The following is a 25,287-nucleotide window of genomic DNA, read 5'->3' on the forward strand; positions in this document are numbered from 1 at the left end:
TTCAGTCTTTCCTTAATGAGCATATGAACTTTGGCTTGTAAGAAAAGGTGACTTCTAAGTCAATGGATGGTATGTTAAAGCCCATTTGTTTGTGGCTTCCCAGTGAAAATGATAACTTCCGAGGACTCTGTGGTATTGAAGCCAATTAGGTCATGAACAGTCAAGAGACCCATTCACGGTCGACGTCACTGAACACAGCTGTTGGTAAAAAACAGGTACTGAAATGGGCAGTAGTTGTTAAAATTCTACATTTCTTGGACATTTAAGCATAATAGCCTGGTCGCCTTCTTCTGGACTTGGACTAGGACTAGGGTGACCCTGGGGAAAAGTGCACCAAAGGCTAAATTACTGAGTTGCTAATTTCAAAAGAGAAAATAAAAGAACACTTCAGTGCTGCTGCTAGCAGCCCCATATTTACTGACCTTAGGTTGGAAGCCCCTTTCAAACTCAGTAAGACAAGGGTGAGAATGATTCAATCTATATAGCGCCTCAGAGTAATGAAGACTCTTTGCTGGTGAATCTGAAACATAAATGTGTACCAACATTCTGTGTCAGACTAGTTTCAAACTAGTGGTCCTTGTGGATCCACTTGAATAGTGCATGTCCTTCACTTACCTGGACTTTGCACTATTCGGAACACTTGGTCATAGTGCTGAATCAGGCAATTCACAGAGGATATCCTGATTCTGATAGAAAGAGAAGAGTGGGGACACGGAATGATATTTGTTACTGTGCCAGCCCTCCTGATGAGGTTGATTAACATTGTAGGGAACTCCCCATAGAAGAAGGAATGTTACCTGAAATAGTTGGCGCGTTGAGAACCACTGTCTGGCTTTTGGTAATATTGGGATGAAAAGGCACAGCCGCCGGGGATGAGTAATGTGTCTCACCTGTGTCGGCTGTGAAAGAAACAAAACCGTAAGGGAAATCATGCCCCTAATCTCGATGCAGGGAGGCTGTATATTGTAGCTTCATGTCTACATGCACGCTCTGATAAAGACTGGACACGTCTATGTAGTGCAAAATTGAGAGAAATACCTTGGCAAGCTCGAGTGAGATTCCACTGATGCGGGCGCCATTTGGAACAACGCAGCTGGCATCACCTGTGAAAATGTATAGTCTGGTTACCTGTTAACCCATCAAGGGCAGGAACACCCTGAGTGAAGGCGTGCCTGGGGGAAGTCCACTGTGTGAAGGGTGGACATATTGGAAAGTTTACATACAAAAAAAACTGATGTAAAAAAATGAGTGTGTTCTAGCACTGTGAGGCATCTCATGTGCTAGATGGAATTACCAATAATGATCTCGGACCCAAATAGCCAGACAGACCCAAAGACTATGGCAAAGTACTGCTTTATTATTAGCATAAAATAAAGTAGGGAAATGTGGCGAGCAACAAGCAGTAGTTCACACACTCATACCCAAATTTGATTATACAAAGGTTTTATACCTTAATATGTGTCATCTATGACGTCATCCTACGTGGAAAACTGTAAAACCTATTGAAGGGAGGGATTGGTTAAGGAAACATATCTACCTCTACTATCTATAAGTGTTAATAACTTAATTGGCTGCCCCTTATCTGTTAGGCAAGCCTTGAAGTGCCTCTAAATACGTATAATACTGATTATCATGGAAAAATGGCAGTCATTTGGACTTTGCAACATTGTATAGCATGTTGCTTCATAGACCCTCTTATTGGTTGGCATGCTTTCCAAATCTTGGACTTTCGGCTCATTAGCAGCACGTAAGCAAAATGAAACTCAGGTGCCGAGAGTAACATCAGACTACTCCCCATTTTCGCAATTAGTCCATCATCTCTCATCAGTCAAACCCCAAGCCAAGTCCTCTCCTTTGTAGTTGACCTTGAAGCCTGTTCTCTGTTCTGGGACATTCAAGGGAGTGTAGGCACACCATTATCTTTGTTTGGGCTTAATGAATAGCCCTTGTTTTCAACTTCTGAATCACGTGTGAGGAGATCACAAATTTGTTCATCTCGACCTTCTATTTACTGCTATTTGATTCAATTGAGCTGGGTGTCATTACCCTCCTTGGTCTCTGGAGACTTTCTCACGCCATCTTGCATAGGTTGTCTGCATCTTTAATTGTACATTACTTGGCTCTTGCAGATGTTTTCTTCTTTGCTTAATCCAAGACAAATATGTCTTATGTACATGGCTTTGACTCCCTTTTTGCTTTGCAATTATTCCTTGAAGTAGCATCCTTTATCCCAGGCCAATAGACTCCTCTTTATTCCTTACAGAAAGATGTTTTTCCAGTGTCTCCTGAGTTTGCAACCCTGGTATGTCTCTGAAGTAGCTTGATTGGTTTCATTACGAGTCTGATGTGTATCTTTCCATTATGGCTGCTCTAGCCACTTTATGTTTTTCTGTGCAACAAGCTTCTATATGTCTCATCTACCTTGCATTTCTGTGTATATGCACTTATTTGTCAACAAGTTACTTTATCTTATTTGCATATATGATTTCTTTGTATCTTGATTACGTGTCTCTCTCGTTACTTCAGTTACATCTTTATTCTTTGAGTATTTGCATATCGTTTTAGTGCGTCTCAGTATTTACCCTCCATGGCATCACTCTGCCTTCATCAGATTTCAGTTATAGTGCTATAATGTCCAATGGTGTGTGCAAACATACTTCCACCCTCTCATTGCAAAGGGTACACTCCATATGGTTGTCTGAGTGCATATCGCCTCTCATACACTCAATGCGGTATTGGGATGATACCTGGTGTCCCACATAGAGCTCTTCTCCTGGTGTTCCAGTATGATGGCGGTGAGGGGGCAGGAGCTAGGGATGACGTGTCCACCTGCTCCTCTACACCCCCCGGTCCAGTCCTCAAACACCTCCTCTTCTTCAATCTTCTTCATCCTCTCTTCACATCTAGGTTTTCTTTTTTAATGCATATTTGCGTCAGTCCCTTCAGGTCATCTGCTTTCTTTATATGCTCATCCACACTCCAGGTCATCTGACACCATTCTCCAGTTGGTTGACAAAATACCCAACGTCCTGCATATTTTTCTTGTGATCCTTAGGATAGTAGAACTTTGTTCCTGAGGGTGCCAGGAGACTTTTCTTTATGTTCTCATGGGTGGAGTCTTCAGTCTGTGGTGTATGGTCTCCATTCACATCGATCATTATCTTCATCCCAATAGCTTTCTTAGCAGTCTTCTGGCATTGTCCCAAAATGATCCTTATGAGACAGAATCCTAGCAATACGAACACTAGTATTGCTCCAAGTAGCTGGAAGCCATTTGCCAGCCAAGTCGAATCCATGAAAACAGAGACAAAAACCTGTTATGGCCTAATGTCTCATCAACTTCATCCTCCATCTTCGTATGCAGGGTTGCTAGCATAGTTATTGCTTCTGTCAGGGTTACATTTTCTCCATCATGGGAAGGTGTAAATGGACAGCAAGAAGGCCCGAACTTGGCACACATGCCTCCCTCCATTAGTGTAATTAAGTCCAGGACATACATGTTTTGGAAGGTCATAAAGCTAATGAACCTCAGTTCTTCTCTGATTGCATTAAATCACTTTATTTTTGCATTGATCATTTGCAGCAGCTCACATCTGGTGATCTGCAGTCACTTGGCATTCAATGAAGTCTGATGTAGAGGCACAAATATAGATGTCATTATCATTGCCGTTTTTCTGAATAATGTATGCATATCTGGTGTGTCATTATAGGCTTCTATTGACTTGGATGAAAAATAGAGGTTGAGCAACCTCTTCCATCTTTGGTGTTCATCAATTTTTTGAAATTCATCAATATTGAGATCACTTTTAGGAATCACTAATGCAGGAACGTGTATTATCACAAGGGAGCATACTCCTCGCCAATTGTTAGACATCTGCATCTAAGCTCTGGATCCACAGGCCCAACATTAATCCATCAGTACAGCATTTCCTCTGTTAATTCCTGGTACTTCTAACACCTGCTTACATCCTTTATTTTCTCCAACCAGAACCAGGCCTTCATTCTTGAAACATGTTGTTGCATTTTTTAGTGGCATTATAGAGACTGGTCCTGCTTCATTGTCAACCCATGCTAGTAGCTTATCGTATTTGGCCCATGACTCTAAACACATGTCATTTACTATTTGCACTATGCTTACTGGTTTAATTTTCAATAATTGTGCCGGGCATGATAACATTCCTACTTCCCATCCTGTGCTGATAACAACTTGTCCATACACCAATAGCTGAGGTGTTTCCCAGCATCCTGGTACTCCTGATCTTTCCACTATGTCTGAACAGTCCATCCTCTTCATGTCGACAACCTTTATTCGTTCTCCAATCTGGGATGGATGAATACGTTTTGTGCTTGTCCAACCTATTCCTTTCTCCACCCTTTGTGTTTTCACATAAGTAGATTAATATGGAAATGTTCCCCCTGACCGCCATCAAAAAGTTGCCCAGTTTCCTTCGAATTGTCCTCTGGTCGTGCATGCTGCGAGATGACTGGAGCACTTTACATCATCTGCAGACATTTCTTTTCCAATAAATGTTCTAGTTGCGTTCATGGCATAGAGGATGAGAGAATACACATAGCAGCTTTCATGTGGCGTTCTTTTTCCCATCTCCTTCATGTGCTGGTACCATAGGTTATTCCTTAACTGAGTTGAATTATCAAGACATGTATTTATGCCTTCATGATCTTCCCCCAAATCTCTTTTAAGTCGAACATCTTGTTTAGTAAAGTAAGGGAAGATACTGCTTGTGCTTTTGTTTCGAATCATAAAGGATGTTTCATATTTCCCCACAGTATATACATTTTTATTCATTAAGTGTCTAAATGCCATAATAATAAGGAATCAAGACAAATCATAAGGCAAAATAAAATCACAATTACCATTCCTAAAAACTCATCGGCTTTCTTGATGGTAGTGAGTCTCTTATATTTTGGAACCTTTTCATTTTGTTTAAATTAGAAATGTAATTGTATTATCCTCTGTAACTCACACTTTTATATCAAGAACTGTAAAATGATTGCCACAATAATTCCGAAAATGATATGATTGTTTTTAGGGTTGCCAAGAAATGTTATAATGTCCACATGTCATCTTATCAGAGCTGGGTAAGACTGCAATATGCAGGTGAAAACAGCATACAATAATGTGGTCAATGTTATTATGATGGCTAGCATAGAGGATGCAGTGTGTCCTTATCTTTTGGCTCCAATGCATCAACACATTGTTCCCTATACCTCTCTAAAAAAAAGTTCCAGGATAGCTGCAAGTCCATTCATTCCTTATTAGATTCAAGAAATGTTGTTTTTTATTTTAACAGTTAGGGCAGTCTTTGGCCTCCGCAAGTAGGATCATATTTCTGGCTCCAGGAGGTTATTGCATTGGCTGCCCGTTAAGCACCGGATACTGCACAAGACCCTGCCACTAGCTTATAAATGCTGGACCTCAACTTCCCGCCTATCCCTCAGAAGGGCTTAGGGTTGATCAACCACTATGATCGCTCCACTCTGGCGACAACCACAAATGTGTACAGCCTCGCTTCCTGCTGTCTAAATTTGGAGGTGCCAGCTTTCCTGTACAGGCTTCTAAGGCTTGAAATGCCCTTCCATTACCAATTAGAGCCTATAACTCTCTCTGCTGGCATTCAAAAAGGCAGTCAAAACATACCTGTTTAACAGGCAATAACTAGTCTCATTTGTTCTTAAATCCTTCTCTTCTTCTCTTTTCTGGCCATGATCGCTGTCAGTCTTGATGCATGTTTGTCCGTCTTGTCCCGTTACTTGTGTGCCCTGAGGCCCATGGGAGTTACAAGAAATAAAATGTATAAATACATAAATAAACCTATTAAGAACCCAAACCCTCTTACAGTAGGAAACAACATTTCCCAGAATTCCTGTTTTCCTGTTGCCTACCCGGGTACTCCCAGTCATTCTTCTACACGTCCCTCTGCTATTATTTCCCGAACTCCCAGTCTGCTTTGACAAAACACTACCATTCCCACAAACCCCCGGTTTACTTCACAGCAATAATCTCGGTCATTCCCTAGAAAGATCTTCAAACCATTATTTTACGGCTCTTTCCCATTTGTTTCACAAATCCTACAAATCTCACCCTTCTGAGTTTACCAACCCCCAACCCCCCCCCCAGTACAAGGGCTATAATTCCTTATAACACCTTTCCCCATTCTACCCAGTAGGATATTTAGAAACTGTACCCCCCTCTTTCTGACACGAACACTTTCTCACACCGTGGCAGACAACGGACTAACACACGAGTCGTTTACCTGACATGTCCCAACACAAAGATCAGGCAGAGTCAGGCAATTGCTGATAACTATACACACCTGGCTGCCCTTTCTCTTCTGTCCCTTCTCTTTGTCATGTTTAACTTAAGTTTTCCTTGATGCGTTGGCTTACGTTGACATGTGTTCCGTCGACGGAAGATATATGGGGTATTTTTGGAGGTATGCATGTTTCTTAGTGAATCAGGTTTGACTTGCATCTGATTTTGTGCACAGTGTAAGATCCGCTATATTCCTGTGTCTGACTTAGTAAATCTGCCAATAAGGACATAACTGACACTGTACGTGTGACTAAATGACTTTTATCATAACTTACACACACGAAAGTCAGACTTAGTAAATTTGGCCCTATATATGTGAACAAACTTTAGTTGAAGGGACAGTATTTTCAAACTTGTTCTCTAAATAACATGCGCATTCAGTGAAAATATTTTAGTTGAAGGGGCATTGTGGTTAAACACAAAATATAAAAACCATAGACATTCTCTAGTCATGGTAAGCTATGCAAACATAACTCATGCATCCACCATGCACTGCTCATACAGCACACAACAGCACAAATGAGTTTATTTTTCTTCACAGCATGAGGACTGAGGCATTCTCATATTTTGTCCCAAAGTTACAGCAAAACTAGTAATCTGCGTCACAGTTTGAACCAAAAAGAAATCCTTCGATCCATGAAGGAAAAAAAGCCCTTTTTAAGGCAAATAAAGGATAATTATAAAGTCCTTCATTTAAATATGCCAGGTAAGTACATGAGTGCATTTCGGAAGTGTTCTAGTACTTCTACAACATTCCATATAAACATAGCCAGAAAGTAAGACTACTTCTGAAACTGCTGCAGCAGGCCAATAGAAGCTAAGTGTAGACAGAATGCAGACATCACGAGGAGATATATTCTGTTAAATACAGTTTTTCTTATTGCATCGCTTGTTTAAATGAATTAAAGATGTTTTATCTTTATTTCCAAGATGATAAAGTACTAAATACAAATATAATACTTTTTTGGACCCTTATACTTTGTTAAACATGTGTGTTCTCTTATGGTGTGACTTAGAACTGCATACTATATAGCTTGTAAAGTACAAACCTTGAGACCCGGTTAAAAATCTATTTTAGACTTGAACAAACTGAAATGCACTGCAATAAAGCGAGCAATAGTTTGTACTCACTGTTCTTTCTAGACACATCTCTATATTTTGCCTTTGTGGAGACAAGGAAAATGGCACATAAGAATATGGAGATGCAGAAAGTGGTAGTTTGCAGCATCCAACCACGTGTTGAAGGTCAGTTTTGAACATGTCAACTCCAGGCACTTCTGTCTTCAACTGGATTCAGTGCATTGAGATATTTTCAACACTAATGACATATTTCCTAAAGCACAAGCTCAGCTTGTGATTTCTGAAGTATTTGATCAATCATTGGAAAAAATGAGTATCTACTCATTTCGGGGTGTCTTCAAGATATAGCTACCTACGGATGCAACACAAGAGGGGTGTTTGAAAAGTCAAAAGAGAAAGAAATCAGTACACAGAAAAACAACACGCATATGAAACCAACAACACCTGCAACCCATTGATGATGCTGAGGCTGATGCTGAGGCCTAGGTGGACAAAGTAAATAAACAGATGCCGGAGGGCTCTTCTTTGGACTGCTCAAGATGAACAAAATGACCATTGGTGAATGGTACATTCATAGGTGCTTTCTCAGACTTAATTACGTTCTTCTGGATAGATGCTGGAACAAATAAAACGACACATGTTACTAAATTCAAACACATGTTCTTTTAACGCTGTATTCAACTCTATATTGAAACTAGTAAACCATATCCCACTGGACACAGACACACAGCTGAAACAATGTAAGAGCACACAAGGGTAACAATGTTGTTTTTATGCAATTATTCAAAAGCACATTACACATTATTTAGAAAAGGACAGCATCCATAAAAAGCAGCTATGCATTTTAATTCACTCTCTCCTTTTATTTACAAAAAAACTGTTTTCATTGTTTTGCCATAAGAAAGCAAAGTATTTTTTACAGGACTATCAAAAGTAAAGGATTTCAGGTTAACTGTTTTGTTAAGTGCCAAACATGGACAACAAGAAACTTCAGAGTGCTAAGAAAAAGGGTGTGTGGTTAGAGGGTTATAATGAACTTGTAGCTGAGGAAGCACGTTACAAATAGCAAACAGAAAAATCAAGGATTTCCGAGTGCACAGTAAACAACCAAGCCCTGTTAAATACAACACAGATGACATAGCAAATAGCAAAGTTATATACTTTCAAAAGTAGTACGTGCCAGCAGTTCAGTTGATCCTGAGATCATAAATGAGTCATCCCTTTTTGGTCTCTTGAGCTAGGTGGTGCAAATGACCAAGTAACAAGCAACGTTTTAGACCTTTTTCCAAAGGTCATATGTTTCGGTTCCACTCTATGTGCCAGGGGCAGACCATTCTATAGTTTAAAAACAGTTACAAACATGTAACATCTTTTTCAAAACTGATATTGCACAAATCATAACAATTCTCTAATTAAAATGCAACACAGTCATGTTTTAAACCATATTTTGTTAAATTCCAAACTCCTATACAAAACTACTTTCATATCACTTATTGAAATATGTGTTTGCCTTTCTTTTGTTTAACCTGGTTTACTCTGCATAAAATTGTTGCCCAGCATGGTCGGACTGGGACAAGAAATAGACCCGGACACCCAAATAAAAAGTGGCCCACCCCTCACCTCACGACCCTTGACAAAACAGGAAGTGGCATCAAAAAGCATTGTTCCTAAGTACACTGCGAAAAATATGGTTATGATTTCACTAATGTGAAATACATTTCATACAAGAATGGATCACCATTTGTATCATTAATATCTGTGTGCATAGATCCATATTGGCAAATTACTGTGAATGCAAGCAGATGTCCAAGGCCAAATGATAGTATGTTATTGTATAGCACTTACACTTAAGCTCTTTTTTATAGAACAAATATGCATACAATATCAGCCAACCTGTCTTGGTACTCATTTATTGACCTAAGAAGGATGAAAGGCTGAGATGGCCTTGCTGGGATTCGAACCTGCAGATCACACACACATCGCAGCAGCAAGCTCTCAACCCACTGAGCTTTCATATCGGCTATAGTAAAATGAGCAATTATTCTGTAGCGGAAAACATTAAACAGGTAACTGAGATTTAACAGCAGACCAGTTAAGTTCATCTGCAGGTCTGGTTCAAAGTTGGCCGCATGTCAAGCCTGCATGCATCTACTTAGAGGCTTCAGAGGTTGGCAAAATAGGGACATCAGCGCACTAACAGGACATCCAATACTCTGAGCACTTGTTACCTCATACATGCAAACAAACATCCTGAACAGCATGCCAGTGAGATGGGAAAGCTAGACACATTACAACAAAGCATTGAATGTGGCACAATGAAGTCAATGGCCACTTGATGTGCTATGGTCAAATATTTATACACTGTACAGAAGCTTTTAGTCACAAGGATTTTGTCAAGTGACCGAGGACACGGAGATGGAATGTCTTGTGATGATCGTAATAGAGACAACTTCAGAAAAAAACATGATATTACTGCGACTTGTGAAAGCCAAAATACGTAGTCCGAAATGGGTGCTTATTCTACTCTAAAATTGGTTGTTTATCACTAATATCACTTATATTACTAATATCACTAATACATATTTATCACTAATACAACAGCACAGCAACTCCAGGTGGCATTGTGCCTGCCCCTCAACTTTGCATGCTGCAGCAGCATGTAAATGATGCATGCATCATAATTTATGATGCACACATCATGCATGCAAATAAATCATCAAAGCAAGGTTATCTTGCTTTGATGAATTATGCCGTTGCAGGTATTTTCTTTCTCAAAAATATATATATATTTGTTAAAAATAAAAATTCTTCACATTTTTTTTCTTTTTGTCCAAACCGGCTCAGGCATGGCCGGAAACCGGCCCCCAATCCCCAGGGACTATCTTGGCCCGGCCACGGGCCGAAAGGCCGAGGGGCCAATCCAACCCTCCTGCCCAGGATACAGCAAATGCCTTTTACTTTAATGCCACATAATTAAACATACCATTCATAGAAGTTCCGTTGAGGGCGGTCAAAATGATAGTGGCATCCCAGAAGTTGTTAATCCCATGCCAACTCCAATAGGGAATGTTTACTCTCACCTACTGAAAAACTGCTGGACAAAGATGTATCAAATCTTTGCAAGGATCTGGTATCTGGGTCAACTTATGTACTTTGCTTAGTATGGAGAAAATCGGTCCAGCGTTTTTAAAAAAAAATAAAAAATCTGAAAAATGTTGACTTATAAATATTGTGGCTGTTAAATCCACAACAACACCATTTTGAACTGTCAAGCTTTAAATGGATATTGGATTAGCTTGGATTGAATCTGCAGCTATCTGCAACTATTTGATTGGAGAATTAAGGGGAATTCTAATTGGATGAGCTTTGACTAAAAAATCTGAAGGACAGATCATCTTAGATCTGTGTTGACATGCATGCATGACCTGCTAATTTGGTTTCAAAAGGTGCTGTGAAAAAGGTTGAAAAGGCTATATAGGAGCCCCTTGAGGATTTTTCTGACCTCAGTGTGGGTGAGAAGATGCCCCAGATGGGCAAGCTCCAGCCTTTTTTGAGGAAAAACAGTGACTTTTCACAACTGGAGCCCTGGATACTGGGCTAATCTGTGAATGCCACACAGTGAAAAAAAAACACTGAGTTGGGTATAAAGGTGACATTTGCTGCCCTTCATCAGAACTATGTATCATGTATTAAAAAGTGTAATAAAAATGTTCAATAATTGCCATTTAAGAAGCTTCTGTAGATCATCATGACCCTACGGTAAATAAGTACATGTCTATTAGGATGCGATATCGATAGGGCCTTATTTTGTAAACACTGCTTTTTGGACACAGTAACGACAGATCCTTGGCGGATTTCCAGGTGCCACACAGTGGAAAAACTTTCATTCTCAGTGTTTTTTTTTACTTGTGTGATTCATTCAGAATCAGAACCAGCATTTGTAAATCAAGTCATCATCCAACCCCTTCTGCAAGGAGGGAGGCTAGAGATCAATAGCGGTGTATTTAGCTAATACAATTGCAGTAGTTTTACCAATATCTTTGTCTCTACGTAGTTTAATTTTACTTTAAAGGATTTTTATATTGCGAACCTTATCTAAAGGGTCAAGAGGGTACGCTACATATCACAGAGGTGTATTTTACATAGGCCAGAATGAATACTCCTAGCACAGGAGTACATTTGACATACTATGGGAACCTAGAAAGCTATTACATACAATAACAAGCAGAGTAGGGAGGACATTAACCTTTAGCAGCACCCAGAGTGCAACGTTGGATGACTCCTCTTAGCCAATCAGTAATAAAATGCTTCTGGCACTTATCCCAAGTAAATCAACATTCCAGTTGGCCCACAGGAATCAATTTTCCCATCCGAGGCCAGTCCCCTTTTACCCTGCCCTCCTGACACTTACTTCTGCTGGCCCTGCCATCCTTGCCGGCCGCTCCTTAAATCACTTTACTCATGCTGCCTTTCAGCCTACTTCCCAGCTCCCCCATAGCCCTGCCTACATGCTACAGAAAAGAAGAATGGACTTTTCTCCCCACCAGCTGTGCAAGAGATGGTCAGCAACCAAGGGAGTGAAATCTGTTCTTCCTTTCCAAGGCAAGTAGGCAGCTCCACAGTGGAGCTGTTGAGAAGGGGTGTGGGTAGCGGGCTTCACGGTTTACTTCCTGGCACCCAGCCCAGTAGCCATGTGCCAATAGCAACAATGTGCACAAACAAGTAATCGTATGTCAGCCTGGATTCATAATGATCGGCTAATAGCAATTTGAAAACATTTCATAAACTGTTTATTATCATGTTAATATAAATATTTTAAGAAACTTTTTCGTCATATGTGAATACAAATACATGATCCATAAACCACATATTACAATACTATATGTACCAAGTCCCACCCTCACAAAACACACAACACACACACAACACACACACCTAATCGGTCACAACTCACAACTGTTCATATAACATTGGATGTGACCAGGTGTCTCTGTTAGTTTATAGTGATAATTTCGACAACAAAAATGTCGAAAGTCAAAATGTCGAAAAAAAAAATGTCGAAAAAAAAAATGTCGACTTTTTTTTCCAATGCATTTTTTTTTAAATGGGGGGGTTCCCCCCAACCCTCCTTTTTTAATTTTCTTTTTTAATTGTTCCCTTTTTTTTTAACTCCCGAACCCCTAAAATAAATATATAATTTAAAAAAACAAAAGTCGACATTTTTTTTTTCGACATTTTTTTGTCGACATTTTTGTCTGTCGACATTTTTTTTCCGAAATTATGACTGGCCACCGTCTCTGTTTCCATACTTACCGGCTTACACACCTCCCCTACCCTCACACCCGAACCCAACTGCACCGTCCATACATGTGCGACGTCCCAATTAAGGATGCATCCTACCCACAGGAAAGTCATCATGCCACACACTGCCCAAATCAGATCCACATGCTGGCATGCCAGTTGGCCTGACGAGACTCACCACACCCTAACCCACCCGTCTCCAAAGCACAGTACAACCTCCCAACCCTCCACCCCATCTCACAGCCCTGCCCCACCCTCCAGAACTCCAAGGTATACATCCCTCCACCATGCTCATTCGCCCCCCCGCTACAAGTGAGAGTGGATCGATGGAGACTAGGAGTTGAAAACATTGACCCCCAGAGCATACTGCATCACCCAGAGACCCTGATAACCCACCCCGCTAGCTATTCACCTGCACCCTCTGCGCGCACCTCTCACGAGCAAAATAGCAACGCCACCTCCAATTCACGCTTCCCCTCTATTAGCGCAGCGAGGGCAGAGCTGGCCAAAACCCCAAACTCCAAACCCCCCCCACTCATGGGCTGCCCTAAAGTCAAGGAAAGGCCCAGACCTAGGACACTTCAGGCCCCACTTACCATCACCAGTGCTCCAACCCAGATCCCGAACTCTGCCACCTCATTATAGGGCCCAAGCCTCCCTGCCAGCACTCAACCCGTCCCAGCCCTATTCTCCTCCCCCCCCGCACTTGCAAACAAACCCCACCAAATCTCTTGCATCCTCATCAACGCCAGGTGAGTCTCTAAAAACAAATTGCACATCTTTGACCTTATCTCAGAAGAAAACCTATCCATCCTTTTCATCACAGAGACCTAGTTTGCTGACGATTACGAGCCCATTGCGCACAAGGCTTTCCCACCCGGCTACAACCTTATTGTTTGGAACAGATCATGAAGGGGGGGACTTGCGATACTACACAAACACCAATTTCCACTTCTTATTAAGGTCACCTGAGCCACTACCACAGACTATGAATCCCTTCTGGTAAAACTCCAACTCTCACCTTCTGCCTTGCACAGCTTCCTACTCATCTATAGATCCCACCCTCCCCCCACCCCCGGCTACAACAAAAAATGTGCAGACACACTTTGCGATGTTCTGACTATGTACTTCAACCTGGATCCAACGCTTACCATCCTAGGTGATTTCAACATCTGGTTTGACTCCCCTTCAAACCCTATGATTCAATCTCTCACAGACAACCTGGAAGTCTTCAACCCAAGACAACGCATCTCCATGCCCACCCACACTGGAGGCCACAGACTCAATGCAGTCTTCAGCACCACAAACATCATATCCACACTGCCTCCATGCCCCCTAACATGGACAGATCACTCACCAATCTTCTTCTCCATATCTCTTACAACCACGGCCCGTTCTCAAGGCAACACCCAACCACCACCAACCCGAACATCTCTCACTCCACTCTGGAACAAAGTCGTTATCACCCCAGATCTAGTCAACTCCCTCCTCACCTCACTCCCAGCACTCGCAGCACTCTCCCTCTGGGAAGCCCGCCCATTAAACTCTTCTTTCTGCCTCTCGAGCTCCCTTGAACCCTTCACCCCTACTAAACATCCCTCTCAGAGATCAGAGATAAGTGGTATACTGCCAACCTCAAATCACTAAAAACCCTCAAGCACTGTCTGGAACGGACCTGGAGAACCTACCCAACTGCCCAGAACAAAAACAACCTAGCAAGACTAAGAAGAGCATATAGACTGTAAATCATAAAAACCAAGAAAGTGTAATAAATGACATCAAAATGTTTAAAATATTTGGTGCAGTCTCAATACATACTCTACACAGACCAATCCCAGGGTTCAAAACGAATTAACTAGGTAGACATAAACATTTAGCAGAAGAACAGACATGGTATTACACAAGTTAAAAGGAATTCATATCATAAAACAGAAAGAGAAAATCATCCTTTAGGGCAGACAATGCCCTACTTCTATGTGCAAATATGCTTGATCAATAAACCTTTCCCTCCACAGTGAAAGTGCAAGTGCATGGAGATGAGACCCTCAAGGACAACTATTGCCCCTCGGTTAGCATTGCTTTAGTCCTTTCCAACCAAGGCCTGTAGATATACTTCACAACAAAGTGAGCAACATTTAAATTGTCGGAGGATCTAGAGAGCTGCATTGTGTGGCTAGTTGATGAGATGTTGAAAAGGCGGAACAAGGGCTACAGGTGTCTGACCCCAATCTCTTTGAGGCCCTCACATATTAACATGAAATGGAGAGTGGTTTCCACATTTGCGCCAAAGAGCAGAAAATCAGTACTCTGATGCCTGTTCCAGTGACTGGTATAATCCAGCACCGGGAGGCATCCTAATCGGAAAGCTATTATGTCCATATGTTCTTCAAAATCCGGGGAGAGCTTCAGGTTCGAATAATCTAATCCATTAGCCAAAGCAAGACACAAGGTTGACGCCTTGTTTTACTTATATCTCACGAAAGCAGCCTTCACCTTGTCCTCTGCATCTTCTTCCATAGTGTTTGGATTGTCCCAGTAAGCAGACAAACCCAGCAAGACAAGCCACTCCATGGCCCAACCAGCAGATCTCTTGCCAACCACCCAATGTCATTACATATTTTAAAGCCTCTCTGTATTTCCCTAGCTCCTGTCTTCCCCACACCCGGAGCCAGTAGTAAACCAGTCTGATCCCAACTTCTTCCCAGAGTGGTTACTTATAATGCGCTTAATAGCCAGAGGTTTAGAAGCACGGACCCAGTGAGCAAACCTGTGTTGCTCTGCGTCGTCTTGCTTCCAAGGCGGGAGTGTTGCCCCTAAGCTATTTTCCAGGGCCCAATACCTCAATACCTCTGCCATTAGTATACAGCAACAGCCTAAGGAAAAATGCTGGATTACAACGCTTATTGGATGCATTAGCTGTCTATTCAGATGCTAATTTTCTGAGAGTTAATAGCTCGAAAACCAAAATTATGATATTTGGACAGAAATCTAGAAAACACGTCTGGCTGGTCTTTAAACAAGTCTCTCTTTGATATTGTGGATAAGTATGTCTATATGGGAGTCCCGATTTGTAATACACCAACACAGAGATTTGTTAGCGATTTTATGCAAGGAAAAGTATTGAAAAAAGGGTTGCTACTGCAACGTTGTATCCGTAGGAAGGGTGGATACAATGTTATGGAGCTAGTGTCAGTATACCGCAAAAGCATCCTTCCGGGGATTTTATATGGTCTTGCAATAATATCTGAGCCAATGATGAGCTTGGTGGACAAATTTGAAGGGGAACTCTTGCAATCTATCTTTGGAGTTCCTTCTTCTGTCCCGGTGGTGACGATCCACTTTGAGCTTGGGGTTCCCTCCATCCGCTCCCTTTGGTTGGATCAACGATGCAAGCTTTTTCTCGCTATTATCACCTCCCTTCTTGCTGCGAACAACCTTCTAAGCTTTTTGGGCAGACTTTATTTACGGAAATGCACTAACCCTTTTTAATACAATTAAGATCCACTGCTTTGGGGCATTTTGTAAATATTGATGTAGTCCCTAACTTAACGACTATTTTAAAAAGAAAATTAGTGATTCTGATTTTAGATATAATATTTCTTATCTAAGTAACAAGGTAAATTATGCAGCTTTTATTGCTCAAGGATTTCGTCATGATCGTCTTCCCACTTATCTAATGAAAATATCTTCTTATATTCGCAGATTTATTTAATATCTGCGTTATAATATACTCCTATTTCATAACATACTGGCCGCTGGACTAATCTAGCACGCAAAGAAAGGACGAGCTGCCTCTGCTGTCTGAAGCTTGAATTGGGGCACCATTTGCTAACATCAGGCCCCTTTTTGAAGACCTTTTATATTAGGAGTTATATTGGGCTTGCCACTGATATTTGCTCCATGGAAGGTGACCAGTTCTGGAGCTGTATTTATGGGCCCAAATCTATTGTCTACACTGCAGCCGCCTATCACACATGGAAGGGAGCGTTACATTCAATTGCCCTTAACAGTGTTATTTTGATCCACAAATTAATAATAATGCTTGGTATCTTTGGCTTTATCAACAATATATTGAAATTGGATGCATCGATTTTATATGAAATGTTGTCTTTTCTTCCACCACAACTCTCACTTTCCTATTCCCACTACACCCTACTAACCTTACCACCCCCCCCCCTCTTAACACTATCCTTTTCAGATCCGCCAGAATGCCTGGGGACCACAGCAGTGGTGACAGTGCTCGGTACAAATTCCTTTAACATTCAAATGTTATTTATTTTTCAAATGATTGTAATTTGTATTAATGTTGATTAAATTGTGTATAAGGTTTGTATCAAACCATATGCACATAAATAAAAAACATAAAAACATTTTAAAAAATGTGATTAGACAAGTCTCAAATGGACCATCATTTTTGATAGAACAAAGGGAATACCAAACGGCAAAAATAGAGCCTGATCAGCCCTGCCGAACAAGACTGATTGCTTCCATTGGTGGTAGGACCAAAACTGATTTGCATACGGCTGTCTCTTGCTTGAAAGAGATAGGACCTCATTACGAGTCCGGCAGTAACCCTGCCGATGCTACTGGTGGATTGCCGCCAGACTCAGAAAATGTTACCGGTGCCTGACTTCCCGGTGCCACCAGATAAAATGTAAGTCTCCATTCCCATGGAGTCCCTTAGGACTCTATCGGAGTGGGGACCGGAAGCGACGGCACCGTTGCTAACAGTGCCAAAACTTCCGTGACCGGTCTGCCTAATGTGGCCGCTACATCCGGCAGGGTCAGACCTGTCAGGCACAGAAGCTCTGGCAGGCAGACTCCTAGTTTGCCAGTCCGGAAACAAAGGTTACCAGCACCTTTGTTTCGGACCGGCAAACTTGTAATGAGGCCCATAGACGGGCTAATCAAGGATAAGCTTGAAAAGCTGCTTTCAGCAATGGCAGCAGTTATGATTGCCTCATCTATGTTAATCCATTACTTTTGAGTTTTTGGGAATGCAGAGTGCCAGTAAAATAATTTGGCAGAGGCAGTGAATTGCCCAAAACACTTGCCTCTGGTGTTACTTCCAATAATGTCACTAACTGTAATGCCACTTCCCACAATCACACTAATAATGACTTAATGGGTTTAAAAATTGAGCCCCCTCCCAAGACATTTTAAAAGTTGTCACTCCTGGGGCTGGATTACCGAAACTATTGTGCTAGCGCTAATGCAATTACACATTCAAACAGCATTTACACACGTGCAAAATATATTTATTCTGGGATTTTTTTAGGAAATCAGGTCCCTTGGTGGAGGATCAGCAACGCTGTACTGTATCGTACTGTAAAGCAACGCTCCTCAAATTTCTCCGAGGCACGTTGCGTGACCAGACAGACAAAAAAGCCCTGCCACCCTCGTCCACAGCATCAGAGGTGGGTGTTAGATTTAGATGTAAACAATTGCCACCTGGCAGGCTGCCATCTTTTCCGATTTACAGTAATAAATCCTGTATGTTTTTCACCAGTCGAATGCCTATGAATGAGTGAGTCATGAGGATGAGTTCCTTCTATCTCTAAAAAAAAGAGTTCATTGATGAATCACTTGTAGAAGCTATTTATGGCTTGCGGTCAGAGCATGCATTGACGAATGAGTCATTTGTACTGATGGTGGAAGCACGCCTGCTGTATGTGCTCGAATGAGAACAGGAGCGCTTGAACGCTACATTCCACTAGCAATATAATGAGCTCATTCAAATATGACTGCTGCAAGAGTCCCTGAAGACATTATTAGAGGGTAAAGTGTGCAATTTTTATGGTGGGATTATTCATATATTACTGTTGTTATATTTGTCACTATGTTTGCATTTTTGCGATGAAACATTTGAAAGCACCGATGCTGAAATATTTGTTCGAAAACAAATTGACATCTCATTCAAGGGCATGGATTTCATAACTAGAGTGTATTTGTGTGTGCCTTTTCTATGTCTGCAAAGGTTTACACGCCACATTGCTGATTCTATTTCAGGCATCAACCTTTAGAGCGGCAGTGTTATTGCATTTTCTTCAGGTGCATATAATACCGAAGAGCTCCAGAGATGCCTCTGATGGCCTTCACGCTGTCAGTAAGTAGAGGTGCCCAGAGCCTGAAAGGCGGAGTTGAGTGGGCGTCTGGCTGCACGTGCCTGCTGTTCAGCTCATTTGCCATCCCCGAAGAAAGGAGCAACTCTAAAAATGAAATTCCATGAAACTCCTTGAGGATACGACTAGCACATACAATGTCTCATAGCATATTTTGAACAGGTATATTTTCCTGCTTTGAAACATAAAATCTGCAGAGCTACTCTATAGTTTGCACATATCAACATAGAACCCAAGCAACGCTTGATGATATGATATATGATACGATATGATTTGGTATTCATAACGCGCCTGTACACAAGTGTTTCTAAGCACCATAAGACAAGGAAGAGGGAGACACTGGGAAGACAGGACAAAGGATCCTACTAGGCCTTGTGTCATTCGGATTGTGCAAGTGCAACAACAAAGTACAAGGGGGAAAAGGAGAGGGGGAAGTGTAGGGGAGAGTGTAGGGGAAAGTGCGGTCTAGCTACCATGGCTGATTAAGTGCAGCCGTGGCAGCACAGCTCTGGGTAAGTGCAGGAAGGAAGGCAACAGTAGGAGTTACAGTTACATCCCCTAGGTGCGCGGTGGGCCCGAAGGCAGTAAAGGAAGACTGGTAATGCAGGGTCTGGTACCCTGTGAGACTCTGAGGGTGGCTGGCAACCAGTCAGGGCAGTCAGACTGGAAGGTTAGTAAGGAAGAGGGAGAGAGAGAAGGCAGAGGAGGAAAGGAAGATCTTGAGCAGCTTCTGAAACTTCAGGTGGTCCGGCTCAAGTTTGAGAGGGGCAGGGAAGCCATTCCAGAGGGAGGCACCTTCAGAGGAAAGAGATCTATCCCCACTCTCTGCTTGGAAAAGCATCTGACCCACAGAGAGTTTGAGGTAGCGGAGCGAAGGGCTCTAAAGGGAAGGTATTTTAGGCAGAACGGGTTGGATATAGTGCGGACCTCGGCCCCAGAAAGCCTTCTGAACAATTGAAAGGGTCTTGAACTTGATCCTTCCAGCCACCGGGAGCCAATGCAGAGAATTCAGGGCTGGAGAGATGCGGTCCCTGGGCTTGAGGCCAAGGGTAAATCTTGCAGTACTGTTCTGGATTAGTTGAAGGGGGGCGAAGAGTAGAGTAAGAAAGAGGCTGTTACAGTAGTCCAGCCTGGAGAGAACCAGAACTCTGGAGACAGTGAGCTTCTTTCTGGGGGAAGGTGAGAAAAGGGAGAATACCGCTGAGGAGGTGCAGCTGAAAGTGGGCCTTCTTGCCAAGGTCCGTGATGCAAGGAGGGAAGAAGAGGATGGAGTCGAAAATTGTCTCAAGGTTTTTATCCTCCGAGGAGGGCCAGGACCCAAGGAGGGTGGCCAGAGTGCGAGAGGGAAAACGGGAGCAGGGATCCCTGTGAGAAGAATCCCAGTCTTACTGGCGTTGAGGCAGAGAAGGAGAGGAGTCTGAGGGAAGCCTGAAAGAGAGCTTTGTGCCATCCGCATAACACTGGAAGTTAGACGAGAAGGTGGAAATCAGGTGGGCCAAAGGGGCTAAAGTAGAAATGTAAAAATCAGGGTGAGGATATAGCCATGGGGGACACCACAAGTGGACAGGGAAGAGGTGGAGGGAAAGGACCCAAGTTGGACCTGGGATGGTCAGTCCAAGAGGAAGGAGGTCAGCCATACCAGAGCCTGATCCATGATGCCCAGGTTCTCGCAACATCGATTAAACAGAAATTCATGATTTACTGTATCAAAGGCAGAGGAAAGGTCAAGGAGGATGAGGACAGCGGGAGAGATGAAATCAAGGGTCGAGAGCAGATCTTCACAGGTGTTCAGAAGAGAAGTTGCTGGGAGTGGCTGCTCCGAAGCAAGATTGATGGTCATGGCAACAACCAACAGATTCAGAATGGCGGGTTAGCTGGGAGATGGCCAGCTTTTCCAGGAGTTTGCCCAGGAAAGGAGTGATGGAGATCGGGCGATAGTTTGCCAGACAGGAAGGACCAGCAGAAGGCTTTTTTTTAGAAGGGGTGCACAATGGAGTGCTTGAGGAGAGATTGGAAAGATCCAGTGGTGAAAGAGTGATTGCAGAAATCGACCAAGGCTGGAGCGAAGGAAGCAATGTGGTCCTTGATAGTTCTGGAAGAGCAGGGGATTACTGGTTTGGAAGACACTTTCATAAATCAGACTTGTCCAGAAACATCATCAGGTGTTATCAGAGAGAGGGAGGAAAGAAGGAGAGGCAGACAAAGTGGACCTGAGAGAGGTAGAGGGAGATAGAGAGGAAGAGGAAAGTGAGGACAGGATGACCTGGGTTTTAGTGGTAAAATGAGAAGCCCGAGCTGAGCAGAGGGTTTGGGAGGGAACAGGAGAGCTGGAGGCTGCAGTAAGATTGGTCAGCTCCTGACAGATTTTAAAGGGTTTGGCTGTGTTGTTAGAGCCCACAGAGACACAGGCTTGACTATGGACCCCCTTCTTGGAGACGATGGAGAGTCTGTGTTGCCTTTGGAGCAGGCGGCAGGCCAGTTTGTCAGAAGATGCGCTGATGTCCTCCACTTCCGCTTAGCAACCCTGCACTTACATTTCAGGATGGTCAGGTCAGAGTCATACCAACTGTTGCACTTGGAGGTAGGCTTTAGACAGAACCTCATGACAGGGTCAAGAATGTCTAGAGTGTTGGAGATAGAAAGCTAGTCAGCTGCAGGAGTAGGAGGAGCAAAGAAAGTGGAGGCAAAGGCGGCCACTGACACTAGCTTCATGGGATGAATGACCTAGAAGGAAGGTTGTAGTGCTGGGGTGGGCTTTACCTGGGGGCCAGGAAGCTGCAGGTGGGCGGAGATGAGAAAGTGGTCAGTCCAAGGCAGAGGAGTAGTGAGAGGGTAATGGAGGGGGATGCCTGAGAAAATTAGAATGTCCACGGTGTGTCTGTCAGAGTGTGTTGGACCAGACGGTAGAATGGAAAGGGAGAGAGAGTCGCAGAGGTTGTGGAAGAGCCCAGGGGAGTGGTCAGAGGCATCCAGGTGGATGTTGATTTTTCCGAGGAGGAGGAATTGAGTGGAAGAAACAAGAAGAGAAGAAGTGAGGTCTGCCCATTCTGAGAGGAAGAGTGCGACCTGGCCAGGTAGCCTGTAGATGGTGGCCACAGCTAGAGAGACACCAGGAGAGATAGAGAGCTGCTCAACGGGCATTCAAAGGAGGAATAGGCCTGCATGGAAATGGCAGATACAGGAACCCACTCAGGAAAAGATCGGGCCACTCCACCTCTGGGTTGATTGGTTCTGGTCTTGGAGAGGATCTTGGAGCCCTCAGGGAGGAGGGTGCCAAAACTCATGACAGAGCTGGCCGTGCACCATGTCTTGTGAGAGCAAGAAAATCAAGGACAAGGTCTTTGAGGAGGTGGCAGATGTCAGAGGAGTGTTTTACAGCAGAGCGAGGGTTGGGAGTTGCTCTGTGGAGCAGGGGGGGTACAGGAGTGGGGTACACCCAGCGTAAGTGACAGAGAGGCCGGAGAGTGGGCAGAGGCTGTGGATGGAGGTGGCAGAATGGCCAGTGGGGAGTTAGAGGTGCCCTTTCCACCAGCCTCAGGCCTTCTGGACAGCATTGTTATCTAACAGTATATGTTCCGTAAATGTCTCTGTGTGCAGGCACCTGTACACATCTGATGCTTGCTTCATAGGGCTCACGCGCTGGTTCCTTTCATTGTCGGGCTGGCGAGGCACGTTCATTTCATTTTAAAGGGCATACATATCGGCCTCCAATCTAGTTGTACCCACAGGCCAGTTCACCACATCGTACTACCGCAGCTCGCCACTCTACATTTCTCTATGACAGCCGGGCAGATTGAATTAGTCAATTTTCCATCAAGCGCTGCCTGCCCATGGGCACAGGAGCAGTGCCCTGTTCCGTGTCTGCATTGCGCATCGCAGGGGAACAGTGCTTCGGTACGCAGCCCCACTGCGCACGAGCGAGGAGCAGTGTCTCGTGGCGCGTCCCTGCTGCGCATGCGCCCACGGGTAGTGTTTCAGTGCAGTTCCAACGCGCATTCACTGCCCTGAAATACAGGTGCACTCCCTCTTCTAGCCCTGCAGCTGATACTCAGGGTAGCTCCTCTCACCATCAGAGGTAAACAGGCACCTCACAGGAGAGCGTCTCGGCTCTGACTGCTCTATCTGGCAGCATCCCCTTCACATTTCACCTTTACATATGCCTAGTTCTGAGGCACGCATTTTAAACAGCATTTTCTCTGCCCTTTTTCTTGCCTTCCTCCACAGAATACACCTCCTGTTCTGCTTTAACAGGGGTGCACCTTGGAATCACGGCCCCACAACTAATCTGTGCTGGGTCCATACTCCTGCAGCCCTCCACCTACCCAGGGCTACGGATGGGCCTTAATTAACTCTGGCCAACACTGGAGGTCATTTAGAAAACATCATTTAACCATCAGGTAGGAACTTAGCCTACCCTCTTACCTCTTGCTCTGTTCTGTCATGCTTTTTACCTTGATGGGCTATACCAGCACTGACACACACACCGGTGTCTTTTAGATGCAAGGTGGGGCTCTGCCCACAACCCCACCCAAGGCCCGTGCTTCCTGCTGCCCTCCAACTGCTGATTAACCACAGCTCTACAAGACGGAATTGCTGCCTGTGCCCTTCCGCCCTTCTCTTCTCCCCCACCCCGGACCCAAGCTTCAGGTTGGCTTGTTTTTGTTGTTGTTTTTAATGAGAGATTGTCTCTCTTTTAGCTATACAGGTCCCCTATCTGTATACAGCACACTGTTACCACTTGCAGGTACAGGTTTTTCTGTGAGTTTCTAACATCCACCCCCTTTTTTGTGTTTACCACCTATAGGGAGATACAATCTTCTTTTGGCCCAGATGAAGGCACCCACCCTGGAAGCCGAAACGTCCTAGGGTCCAGTACCATTACTGTTGACCAAATATACATCTCTGGGAATTGTTTGTTTCCCGACGTAGGAATGGTCACTCATAATTCGAAAAATCAGTGTACAACTATATAGGACTCACAATTGACATTGCAAGGAAAACTGCTCCTTACCTATATGTTTATGTACACTATTTACTAACACTCACAACTCTGTCCTGCTTTACTCTTGTTGGAGAATTCCCCGAATGGGAAAATAATTTGTTTAAATCTCTTTTGTAATTAAAGCAAATGTATCTCTGCTGCTTTTGGTAAAGAATTCTACCACTCAAGTGATGATGTATGCAGGGTTCTTGGTCAAAAGTTTATTATTAAAATTTAGTTATTTTGCTATCTGGTTACTTTATTCCTGTGCAGCAATAATAATAAAAACTGCACCTCAAAAAAAAGTGGTTCCTCGTAATAATTTAGAGCATACCCATACAATACAATGTACATTGTCTTGTCCACCCCCCAGGGGGTTTAGATTACATCACTAGGATGAATCATTGGTGAATTTTTATACACCACCGTTTTCAATATAATCAATTACATACAGAAGTGATAGTATGTTTTAACTTTGCTAGGCGGCTACCCCTTCTTGGGACGCACGGGTTCCAGAGAGGAGGCAAAGGAGGAGGAAGGAGGTGGCAAAGGAAATGGAGAGGAGGTAGAAGGATTAGCAGGAGAAGGGGGAAATTGATAAGATGCGGGACACACCTATCAAGGAGGAGGCGATTTGGCTGAGAGCCCTGGACCATGATGGCACCATTTTGATAGACATTAATTATGGCTATGGAGGAGTGGAAGTAGGCCAAGAGGACCTCCCATCTGGTGCCACCATTAATGAGAGAGGAGAAAGGGGAGCAAACAGACCATATGAGGGGTCCATAGGTCTGGAGAGGGAACGACAAAGAGGATGTCAGTAAGAATCTGTCTGAAGGAAGCGCTGACGTGGATATCCTTCTTGAATTAATTCCTTCCAGACTTAGTGAGAGGAATAGGATAGGAGATAGAGTAGCAGAGTAGAAGAGTAGCAGTTAGGGAAGATGGGAGAAATTGAGTGCAGCGTAGAGGGTGCGAGGAGGAAAGAGGAGAGGGTGAGAGAGAGAAGAGAGAGGAAAAAGCACAGCCCAGAGCTCCACAATACAGGATGCACAGGATGGGAGGATTTACACAGTAGGAGCACACCAGAAGCACAAGCAGGTAACACACCACAAGGGGAACGCAGGAAACAGCGAGGATGGAAGACAAGGGGCGGGGGGACAACAGAGATCGACAACCAAAAAAGGGGGGCATTGGCTACAGCAGAACCAACAGAGCCAACAGTACCCAACAGTAGTCATCAGAAGGGTGAGAACCTAAAGAGTCAGAGAAAGCCTTGTTGACACAGTAGACACAAACAATAACCAACTGTAGATGGAACATAGAGGGGGAAAAGAGCCTAGATAGCATAACAATCAACAGTGAGGAGGCACAGCAGCTTCAGAAAAATGGGGAGGCACAGAATACAAAGTACGGCTAACCACGGGAGGGGAAGCCTATGCGGGGTACACACGGGTCAGTTGCAGACA

The sequence above is a fragment of the Ambystoma mexicanum genome, chromosome 5q (genome assembly GCF_040938575.1).
Source record: "Ambystoma mexicanum isolate Mex_15411 chromosome 5q, UKY_AmexF1_1, whole genome shotgun sequence".
In the NCBI taxonomy this organism is placed as follows: Eukaryota; Metazoa; Chordata; class Amphibia; order Caudata; family Ambystomatidae; genus Ambystoma; species Ambystoma mexicanum.